The 12,673-nt window shown below is 33.9% G+C and overlaps 1 protein-coding gene across 4 annotated transcripts in view; it reads right to left on the bottom strand.

Moving 5' to 3' along the window:
• Positions 1–12,673, bottom strand: part of KCNQ5 (potassium voltage-gated channel subfamily Q member 5) — a 509,046-nt gene that overhangs the window by 260,717 nt on the left and 235,656 nt on the right. The window lies entirely within an intron of this gene.

Raw genomic sequence — 12,673 nt, 5'->3', positions numbered from 1 at the left:
GATCTCCTCTTACTCTCACTCATCGCCTGCTGTGTGATGAGTTGTAGCATGAGATTTTTCTGCAGGTAGCAATGGGAAGTTTTCTGTTCAGTTTTCCTGTACCCATGGCCTCTATGAATACACAATGCTCTCTTTTTGATGTTATCTCTCACCCTTGTTTGCAAATGTTCTATTCTGATGGCTTTTTTTTTTTTTTTTCCCTGAGTCAGCTCCATCCCAAGTGTGTTTGTTTCATATTGGATTCTTCCTTCTTTTTTCTTTTTCTAAATCCTTTAAAAGGTTTTGGCTCTGAATTTTCAAAAGGAGTCTATAAAATCCAAAAATGGGTGCTTCAGGTATTTTTAATAGAGCATGAGATCAGCAGGAAAAGAAGTCTTATCAGAATTTTTCACGTTATAATTTCACACTTTGTTTTACAAAGACAGTATACCCAGAAAAAAACACATTGTTCATTTGAGTATGGGAAGCATCAACTGTTCTAGGAGGAATGGTGGCATAAATAAATTGATGAAAACATTGTCAGAGGGAAAAATCATCTGTTTAACATTTTGAAAAGTGCAGAGAGCATAGATGTTGTTCTTATTTTTAGCAACTCTAATCAGACAATGATTACCTGGTACACCTTAAGGCTAGAGAAGGTAAATTGGTGAGTCTGAGACTCAAGTGCTAGAAATCTCACAGAAGTGTGGGTTTTTGATGGATCTTAGGCCTGTGATTAATTACAGACCAACAACTGCATGAGTCATAACTTGTTAGTCACATTAAAACTCTACCTAAATCAAGTTGAAAATAAAATATAGATCTATTTTTCCTACATAAAAAAAGTGGCTCCCAACCTTAAAGACCATAAAGCTCCTACAATGATGCATACACTGTTGTCAAACTTCCCTCAAGTCTTCAGAAAAACATCTCACAATCAACACAAACCCAACAGAATGCAGATAAATTAGTTAAACCATCCCTAGAATGTTTGTGAAGTGTGCTGATAAGGAGAGAAAAATAATAGTAAAATACCCGATATTCGTAATTACTCCAAAATTCTCAATAGTAAATTTAAAAAGTAATGATTTTTAGAAAAATGAATTTCTGAAAGTTAAAGACAAGCCAAGTAAAAGTATCAACATTTTTGATGTTCTCTGGTTCTCTTAACAACTTTATACAATGTCAGTTCCGTCTGCTTTTCCTAAAGACATTACTGACGGATTCTTTCATTTCACTCCACACATTTGGTGGCATTTTTCTTTATTTTTACGACATCTTATGTATTTAGAAGTTTACCAAGATTTGCTTGTGCAAATTCAGGCTTTTTAAAAAAGAGTATTTCCCAGTTGATGCCTGTACCCTGTTCTGCATTACTAACAATTATGCAAATGAATCTTAGAACCACCCACGTCCACTTGTAACATGAAGCTCCCTCTGTACAGTAGGACTAAAATTCAGAGATTAAATATATCTGTAATAGTGTTGAACTTTTAAAATTTAAACTGGGATGTTTTGGCTTTTGAAGTGGCAATCATATATTTTATAAAATTTTTACTTAGTGGGATGGCATATTAGTTTTTCTTTTTCTCTATTCTGTTCATTAAAATACTCTTGTGCATGAACAAGGCTCCATAGAAATCCACCTATCTCTATCCCTTTATATCTTTTATTGCTGAGTGAACAATCAAAAAGCTGAAAAATAGACTGAATTTCAGAATTACCAGTTGGGAAGAGTCTCAAAGGTAATCTAATCTGTTCCTTGGCTTTTATCCCAAGTAGCATTTTGCTTATACTTTACTTATAACATTTCTTCTATTCTGCCTGAAATTATCGTTGGTTATATCTTCATTTGTCTGCTTTAGTACACTGAAATCTCTTTAAAGACATTTTAGCTACCTTTCAATATATCATCATGCTTATCACATAATAAGTGTTCAATAATAGTTTAAGTGGAACCTAAGACACATGAGTTTTTATCTTGTTTTTAAAAACCTCCAGAGAAAATAATCAGAGATATATTTCAGAAAAAAGTGAACATGAGCTTAAAATGATTCATGCTGGAGTTAAAGTTCACTACTTTTATTTCTGTCCTTCACAGAACTAAAGAAATTAGCTAATGGTCTAATGTTGAGGGTTCTAAGGGAGATTGCCTGGATTTGTGTCCTGTATTCATCAATCCTCAGCTGTATGACCATGAGCAAGTCACTAAACTTCTCTAGGACTCATTTTCTCATTCCTAAAATAGTGATAGTAACAGTTTAACAGATGGTTTTCCTAAAGATTAAATATGATACAAACATAAAATATTTAGTGTAATTTCTGATATGTAGTAACACTCACTCATTAAATGTTGGCTATCATCATTACCATTATCAACATCATCTAGCTGGATTACCATAGTCAATAGTTTAAAATGTAATCTTTAATTCCTTAATTCCTTTCTAGTCCATAAACTTTGAAAAAATCCAACTGTCCATTTTTTTTTTTTTGCTCTTGCCATTTGCCCTTTGAATGTTACCAGTCCTACTATTTTTTAAAAAGATTTTATTTATTTCTTTAATTAGAGAGAGGGAGAGAGAGTGGGGGGGAGAGGGAGAGAGAATCTGAAGCAGACTCCATGCTGAGTGCAGAACCCAATGTGGGGCTCCATCTCATAGGCACAAGATCATGACCTGAGCCAAAACCAAGAGTCAGACGCTTAATCAACTGAACTACCCAAACCCCCTCAGTCCTACTATTTAATATTGCACTAGAGAGGCTAGCCAAAGCAGTAAGATGAAAAACTGAGTTGGGAAGGTAGAAAGAACAGTCATAATTGATGGACTTGATAATCTACATACAAAATCTGATATAATAAAAAAATATCTATTAAAACTAGTTAGGCAATTCAGCAAGGTAGAAAGATATAAGACTAACCAGTATTGTTTCTATACAACAGCAAGAGCAAAACAGAAAATGAAATAGACAAAAATACTATTCATATTGGTGACAACACCTTTAAGGTTCCTAGGCACAAATATAACAAAGACGTGTATGTTTCTGTGATGTTTATTGTTATTCACAGAAGACCAGAATGAATTGCAAGCTAGGACAAATGAATGCATAGGAAGACATAGTATTATTCAGATATCATTTCTTTCAAAATTTTTGGTAAATTCTGTGAACTTCCAAGCAAACCCTAAGGGGGTGTTTTTGGGAGAGGACAAACTTGTAACAAAGTGATTTTATTATCATATGGAAGACTAAATGTCCAAAACTGGACAAGACAACTAGAAAAAAGAAAATAAGGAGGGAAAGATGCCCTACCAGATGTTTTAAATATATCATAACTAAGAATATTGATGGGCACAGAGACAGACAAAAAGTAGATCCATGCAAAAAAAAATCAAGAGCTCATAGCTTATTTAAGTATACATGGATCTTGGTGTGTCATGAGGAGGCATTACAAATCAGCAGAGAAAATAGGAAAATGGACTAATGGTGATATTGGGACAATTGCCTTTGGAAATGAAAACGAAATGAAATTAGGTCTGCTTTTTTATACCATATATAAAAATGAACTCCAAATGATTTAAAGGCCCAAATGTGAAAAAAGAACTTAAAAAAAAAATCTTAAAATATCCTTATTACAACAGGGCAAGAAAAAATTTATTATATAGCACACAAGATGATAAAAAAAATTGATAAATTCAATACATCAAAATACAAAACTTCTCTACAGTGAAAGACACCATAATGCTAAAAAGTAAAATGCCTGAAAGATATATATGTTAACATATAAAACAACTGGTAAGTAATTAGAATATATAATATCATTTAGAAAAAGACATAAGAGAGAAATGGGCAAGGAAGAGGCTAGGAAATTCACTAAATAGGAATCCCAAATGGCAAATAAATGTATGAAAAGATACTCACTCTCATTTGTAATCAAGGCAGTGAAAAGTAAAACAACAAAGAGAAGCCATTCCATGTTATCAGAAGTAGCAAAATTGTCTGACAATGTCAAGTATTGGTAAGAATTAGGAGAAATTGGAAGTCTTATATGCTCCTGGTGGAAATGAAAATTGTCAACCCAGTTTGAAGCACAATTTGTCAATATTTAGTAAAGTTAAAAGTGAACAGAACCTATAATCCAACAATTACACTTCTAAATATACACCCCAAAGACACTCTCATACCTGGTGACAGATATATTTAAGGATATTTGTTCATAGCATGTTTTTAATAGTCAATAAGTTATAAACCCTCTAAATCTCATGGATCAATAATGGTATAGTCATGAGGGACTATACACATAAACATGGAAAGATCTTGAAAACATAATATATATCTAAAAATATATGTAAAATGATGATCTACATGAAGAGAATACTCAGTTGCATCTGAAGTGAATATAGGATCTAAGTAAACCGCATCTAATTACATAAGGTTAGGCATTCTCATAATTTAACATATAATTTGATATGATAATTTATTACACGGCATATTTAGACTGGTGAAAAAATGATAGTCTGAAAAAGTGACATGAAAACATTTATATTAGAACAACATTTTTTAGCAGAACTTAATAAAATTGAATTTAAAGATATAATAAACTTCATGAAGTTCACATAAATTTCAAAAAATGTCTCTCCTAGTTCTGTTATTAAGTAGTCTTGGAAAATGCCACCATGTCTATCTTCCATTCTCAAAAGTCACAATGTGACATGCACCCCTGGTACCTAGATTTTGGTCTCTTTGTTCCATAAAAGGAGTCAGGACTCCCTGAAAAGTAGTTGATTCCCTCTTACAGAGTAGGGAAAATAAAGTTGTACTTGAAATGCGTAGAGAGAAATGCTTTCAAAGCCCTGAAAGTTAGAATGCTTTCAAAGATGTCTGAGGGCAATTTCTATAGGAAAAACATGCCTCCAGGGGTTGTGACAATCAGAGCACCATAAAAGAAAATAACAATCCTGTCAAAAGCCATGAGTTTATAATATTACTTAAAATAGGTAAATCATATGACTATCAAGAAGCAACAGCATCTATTGATTTCCAGTACTGTCTATAGAAAGTACATATATCAACTGAACTATGTAAGTGTACCATATTTTATTTTCCTCAGTCCCATTAGGAAAATTCAGAAGGCAAAAATTTAAGGAGGAAGCTATGCTAAAAAGTTATGTATGAGATGCTAAAAGGAAAATGGGTAAGGGAGACAATTAAGGGATGCCCACAGGACAGGATGTGAGAAACCATTTCTCAGCAATAGACCAATTGACATCTAGTAGCAGGTATATTATAACAAGAATCCCATCCCAATGATCACTGGCTCTGTGGGACCATATAAGAAAGCACACCAAGGCCCTATGTTTTGGTCTCAAATCTCTGGCTAATAATCTATATCTATAAACATATCCAAGTCCAAATGCTACCATATGTAAACTTGATCTCTAATTACACAGTCATCTTGAGATGGTTATTTTATTTCCATGACAAATATTTTTGACATGGGATGGTATGACAAATCATGGAACTGGTGGAGAAACATACCACCTTCTTAGTATTAATACTTTTGTGTTAAGTGCAAGTATAGTAATGATTTGTAATTACTTTGCTAATTTGTATTTGTGCTATCTGCTTTTTAAAGAAAAGCGTTCAAAGAAATCTGACATAAAGAACTTGAGATTCTAATAGAAATACTGAGAAAGATTTAACTTAACTTTATGGTCAATGTTTAGATGCTCAAGGCAATCTGATTTCTTAGAACCATACATTTAGATTTATTGAATGTATAAGCAATGTTTGGATGCTTAGTAAGATTTTTTTTTTCTTGCATTTGAAAGTTTGCCTTCCTGGATGTTTGAAGTGCTTGAAAGAATCAGACATATCAAATTTGTTGTTTTATTTAAAAATGTTTAAGACAGTGTGCTTAACTTTTCTTTAAATATTTTTAAGTATTTGGAGTATTTTAATCTACCAAATGCACAAATGAATTGAATATTAATTCAAGGACAAATACAAATTAATATTTTAATGTATTCACAAAATTGCTGTTTTAGAAAATAAGATTTGGGGCTCCTGGGTGGCTCACTCTGTTAAGCGTCCAACTCTTGATTTCGGCTCAGGTCATGATCTCAGGGTCATTAGACAGAGCCCTGTGTTGGGCTCTGCACCGGGCATGGAGCCTGCTTAGGATTCTCTCTCTCTCCCTCTCCCTCTGCCTGTCCCCCACCCCCTTTCTCATGCTCATGCTCTCTTAAAAAAAAAAATAAGATTTACAAATTTACTTTGAAATCTTATGAAACGAGCTTTAAAATTAAATCTCTATCAAAAACAACACAAACAACTCCATATATTGTAGATGGACTATCATGTAGATAGCAATAAAAATATAAAAATGCGAACTGAGAGGGCACTAGAGCAGACATCAAATTTTATATGGAATATTTAATTTGCCAATAAATCTGAAATAATCATAACAAAATATTTGTTTATTGGTGGCAGGTATATTGTCTATTATTATATTATCTATTGTATTTTCAATTTTTCTCAAGATATCTGTAATGTGAAGACTCAAATAATAATACAGGAAGAACCCAAGGGACCAGTAAAAATGGTGAACTGGACATAGACTTAGGCTGTTTAAATGGATTAAATGTGAGGATAATAGCTGAGTAATTAAAATTATATAACAAAACATTTTCATTTAAAACAAAACAACTTAAGAATGAAGGAAAACTGGAAGATAAAAAAAGAATGAAAGAAGATGTCAAGATGTCTCACACATTATGACTGATGAACCAACAAGTGACAATCTGAGATTTGCTGTGTTCTCTCAAGTGGACAAAATAATGTTTATTTGAGGGACGCCTGGGTGGCTCAGTAGGTTAAGCATCTGCCTTCGGCTCAGGTCATGATCCCAGGGTCCTGGGATCGAGTCCCGCATCGGGCTCCCTGCTCCACGGGGAGCCTGCTTCTCCCTCTGCCTTTGCCTCTCTCTCTCTCTATCTCTCATGAATAAATAAATAAAATCTTTAAAAAAAATAATGTGTATTTGAGGAACATAGTCACTGGTGATGAAATATGTTCTTTCCAGTAAAACCTGGAAATAAATCATAAAAGTCTTCAATGGATACTCCAACATGGAGAAAAGTTTATTTGCTAAAATCTAAGTGAAATAAAGGATGATTTAGTTCTGTGATATCACAATGACACTATTCACTGAAAATTCATATTACTGGGTAAAATACTCAAATTTATTGTGATGAAGAAGTCATGATGCATTTGGGAAATTCCACATAAAACAAAGCCAAGAAATTGAGGAGCCATGGGTGATGTCACTAGGATGATGATGTCACAATGAACTTGCTGTCAAAGAGTTTTTGAGCAGATACTGTATTAATTGCCTTAAACACCCACCTAATGCATAAAACAAGGTTCTAAATACTTTTAGGCTGCTTCTAAAAACAAAATCATCTCTAATGGGCAAAAATTTTCCATTGGCGAAGACAGTCAAAGGGAATGTGCTGCAAGGTTTGCAGGCAATTCCAAAACTGCTATGCTTTTGTGAGGAATTTGTCTCTTTTGTACAAATTGATTTTATGTTTTTTTGTGAACTTTTAAAGACAAGTGTTTCAGGGGAGCATATAATTTAATGAAGTACATGGGCTATAGATTCAGCTAAGGATTGAATCCATGTCTTGCCTGTAAGTAGTATAGGAGACTAGAGTTTCTTTATCTATAAAATGGGGATGAGAGGGCTTCAGTGGGCTGGGAGGCAGGACATGATATGAAGTGCCTAGCATAGTGTTCATGCCAGATACTCAACAACAGGTAGCTATTGTGATTATGACTGTTATTTTTTAATGATATTATTATTCATTTGACAAAAGGCATGTGAACCTTTTTTCTTCTCATTAAATTACTCCCTTGGACTTGAGAAATAAAGTGTTTCCGTTTTGGTTTTAGTTATTTCAGTGACTGAAGTGAAAAGAAATATCAGTGAAAAATCTCATCGTACAATTTTTGAATCATTTGTAATAAATGATTACATTGACAGACCAGTTAGGTCTCAGAGCTGTATTTCCCACCACTTCTATAACTTTTCCACCTTATTTACTCTAAGATATTCAGTATGATGATTATATTTATCTCTTCCAGGTTCCACTTTAAAAAGTTTTTTCCTAAAAACAACTATCACCAAGCCTGTATTTAACTTACCTAACTAAGTTGATAAAATTATTGATAGGGTGTTTTCCAGAAAACGAAAACTAAGATATTCCTTTATTTTTCCACTTTCAATATAGCAAGGATGAATTATGTTTTATATAATTAAAATATCTGTCCTTTTAGGTTGGGAGAAGTATTCTCATTTGGGTTAAATAACTGATTTACAATGCTTAAATGATATCATAATGAAGACATTAAATATAATACCAGCTAGATTTAGCTTTACTCACATGTAAAATGAGAAGCTTTAATCCAAAGATACATTTTCAGAGTCTATATATTACTGAGTGCCATGGTTTATACAGTCTTTTCTGAAATCGTACTATCAATATACTTGCTGACTGTCATTAAAGTTTTGTAAAGGATATATACATAGGTATATTGGTAAAACACTTCAAAATATACATGTGTGCTTATTAAAACAACTACCTTTAGGGATGGGGTGGCTGGGTGGTAGACATTGGGGAGGGTGTGTGCTTTGGTGAGCGCTGTGAATTGTGTGAGACTGTTGAATCACAGACCTGTACCTCTGAAACAAATAATACATTATATGTTAAAAAAAAAAAACAACAAGAAGATAGTAGGAAGGGAAAAATGAAGGGGGGGGAATCAGAGGGGGAGACAAGCCATGAGAGACTATGGACTCTGAGAAATAAATTGAGGGTTCTAGAGGGGAGGGGAGTGGGGGGATGGGTTAGCCTGGTGATGGGTATTGAGGAGGGCACGTATTGAATGGAGCACTGGGTGTTATACGCAAACAATGAATCATGGAACACTACATCAAAAACTAATGATGTAATGTATGGTGATTTACATAACATAATTAATAAAAAACAAAACAAAACAAAACAAAAAAACGACTACCTTAGAATGTTCCTGGTCGATGAACCTTAGCTCATCTCAGCCTAGCAAGTAAAACTGGCGTTTTTCTGGATTATTTTTAATGTAGTACACAATACTGCTATTGCGAGGCTTTGGAAATATAATTAAATACTAAGATGGCTACTAATATCATTAAGGAGAAAGTACAGCTAGGATTTTCTAAGCCAGATGAAGCCGTTGTTCTATAGCTGCCGCACTCAGTAATAAATTACATCTGGTATCTGGAAGCAGAAATACCATGTAAGCATGTTTTTTTTTTTTTTTTTTTTTTACCTTTTCCTGTCCATAAAAGTTTGGAGGATTGTATTAGAATAGGATTTCTCATAGGGTCAAATGAAGTCTCACTCAGACTGCAAGTACCTGTTGAACTGCTTTCTTAGTGGGGTTTGAAGTTGTTCTGCAAAATCAGTGGTGTACTTCAAGAAGAGCATTATAATGTCTGCAGTGGATATAATACAGAACCATAAACTTCCATGATTGTTCTTAAATTACCCAAACTGAGCATATCTAACAAATTCCGTCCTTACAACCTCCCTCCATAAATATGAATATTACCTTCAATTGGTACATTTTATTTTAGCTTTAGTAATATTAATGCCAGAGAGAAAAGATGGATAGGAAAATTACCTAAATTCAAACAATCTATAGAGAATGAAAATCTGGTCTCATTGATTGAAAATAAATTGAAAGCTATATTAATTCTAGAAGAGTTTAGATTGAAAGGAAAGGAGATCCTTTCTTGAAGCATGTAAGGGTCTCTAAGAAAAACATGAGTACTCTCATTTCTGGATAATTTTAGAGCAGAAAAATTATGCATATCTTTTGGAATGGTTCTAGCAGAAAAGCTATTTGTTAAGTCTACAAAGATTATACAGGTTCTCCAATACCGGTATAAAATGATTCTATATAAAAATAATTGTAAAATATAAACACCAATTTCAAGATTTTTTTGAGAAAACAATAAAATAGAGTGAAAATTCACATAAATTTCTATTCCTCCAGCCATGAATTGCTTTAAAAAAATACTATAACAGATTATGTAGTCAAATATCCAATAAATTTGAGCCAAAGAACTGTCTTGTGAGTTATGGCTATTACACATTTTCACACATGACACCTCTGAAGACTCAGCACTATTTAAATTTCTCTCAAGATTCTTTTTTCCAATATTAGTCATCAGATACACAATTTGAATACTGCTCACAGATGGCAATAATAAAGAGTATTTCATCAGGGCAGCGTTGAATGTAGGACCCCCGCCCCCAACGTTTGTACAAACTGGAAAAAGAAAAATGTCCCTTTGTAAAGCAGCAAAACAAAGGGTTTGGTGCTAAACAGCCTGGGTTCAAATCCTGAATCTATCATTTACTAATTGTGTGACTTTGGCCTAGTAACTTAACCACACTAGGCTGAAAAACGGGATAACGATAACTACCTAAAAGCATTCTTGAGAGTATTAAGTGAAAGAATATATGTGAAGCTCTTGGAAAAATGGCTGGCACATAGAAATTGGTTATTAAATATCAGCGATTATTACTATTTCAGAGCAATAGTCCCCAACATTTTGTTTTTGCTGAGACTCACGAGACGGAAAATGTCCAAAGGGGCAATATATCCCGTTGGTACATCTTCTACAGAGCAGCCTTCTATACTCATTCACGACAAATACATTGGAATGCAAATAAGCAAGAGTGACATCATTGTGAAGATAACTCTGAGTCTGTTCTAACTTAAAATAAGAAATAATTAAAAACCTCAGTACTTAATTTTAGTAGCAGGTTGATAACACATGTCACAGTATATTATGACATAGTCGTGCTGAGAACAGTTCTTTTAGGAAGTAAAGGGAAGGGAGAGAGATACATGGTGAAAGAGAGGTGAAAGTTTTGGATAAGGCTATTAAATTAAAATCAGTTCCTTTCCATTCATCATCCATCCATCTGTCTGTTCATCAGACCATCCACTGATCTATCTAACCACCTTTCTATCCATCAAATACTTACAGAAAGTCTATTTATGGTTGGCAATACTGAAATACTTCCCTGGAGTGCCAGGTTTGTTTGTTTTGCTATTGTTGTCTATTTTGGGCTTTGATTTTTGTTATTTAGGGGAACTTCTCATCCTAGCAGAAGGGAGAAGAGAGTAAAATTTCTCTTAATACTCTCAGAATGAGCATTCATCTCTTCAATGCTGTTTGAGAAAAAATATGAGGTTGCAGATGAATGCCTGCCCAATCCCAGATTCTGCTAGATGGAAAATATCCTTGGACCAATATCCAGAGAAGTGGGAGAAAGAGGGAGACACATCTTTAAGTACAGAATCAGAGTATGTTTCATGGAACCTGGGGAAGTGTCTTTGATTTTTCTCTGGCTTGTATGATTCTGTATTTAGTGAATCAGCAAGGTGGCTTCTAGATTAAATTTTGGTTAAATATTGTTCTTCTTGGGTTAATATGGCAAGTATAACTTAGAATATTTTTGTTTAATTTTGCTTGTTCCTGCTATAGGGGAGTTACTATACTCAAAGTAAAATAAACCTTTAATTTTAATGATTTTAGCACACATTTGTTTATTTCGCAGATTAAATGATGAAGGAGTTGGCAGCCATCATAGTATTTACTATATAAATATGTAAATCTATTACATAAGTGAGATATAACACAAAATGGAAAAGCTAGCAATCTACTTCTATTTGTTTCCCAGAATTTCCTGCTAGGTTTTACATAATCAGTAACAGTATGTTACATGGTCAAATAAAAAATTAAAAGTCGGGGCGCCTGGGTGGCTCAGTCATTGGGTGTCTGCCTTCGGCTCAGGTCATGATCCCAGAGTCCTGAGATCGAGCCCCGCATCGGGCTCCCTGCTCCACGGGGAGCCTGCTTCTCCCTCTCCCACTCCCCCTGCTTGTGTTCCCTCTCTTGCTGTGTCTCTCTCTGTCAAATAAATAAATAAAATCTTAAAAAAAATTAAAAGTCAAACTATAGAAGTAATATATATTTAAATTACTTCTTGTTCCAAATTAAAAAATAATTTAATTAAGAAGTCCTCTTTTTGGTGCTGTAGTTTTCTTTTAAATGAGGATGTTAGTTCTTTTCTCAAAAATGTACATTGATAATTAAGCATACAATTAGTAGAGTAATTAGGACTCTGCAGTTAGTACAGGGGATACTCACCAACAGTGCCTACTACTATATGTAAAGCATTAGTCAGACCAACCCTGGACCAATGTATGCGAATCCTCTGTGCATCTACTTGGAAGCTACTAAACCTGTTCTTTTCAAGAGTATTGCTCTCAAATAGGTAAAACATCAAAGGAAAAATTAACAAGAGAAAACTGAAGGAGCAGAAAAATAGCGACCATCTTCTGAGTATTTGACTTAAAAATCTACATATTATACATAGAATAAATTATAGTCATATGATGATATACAGAAGAAATCTGCATCACTGGATTATTATTTTTAAAATATTTATTTATTTATCTGAGAAAGAGGGAGAGTGAGCCAGCAGGGGGAGAGGCAGAGAGAGAGGAAAAGGGAGAGAATCCCAAGCAGACGCCCCTCTGAGTGTGGAGCCAGATGCGGGGCTGGATCCCACAA

Source organism: Mirounga angustirostris, unplaced genomic scaffold (genome assembly GCF_029215605.1).
Source record: "Mirounga angustirostris isolate CCGP_5_RB_7025 unplaced genomic scaffold, mMirAng1.0.hap1 SCAF_8, whole genome shotgun sequence".
NCBI lineage: Eukaryota > Metazoa > Chordata > Mammalia > Carnivora > Phocidae > Mirounga > Mirounga angustirostris.
Note: the sequence above shows the minus strand (reverse complement) of the source record. Positions and strands in the feature narration are given on the sequence as shown.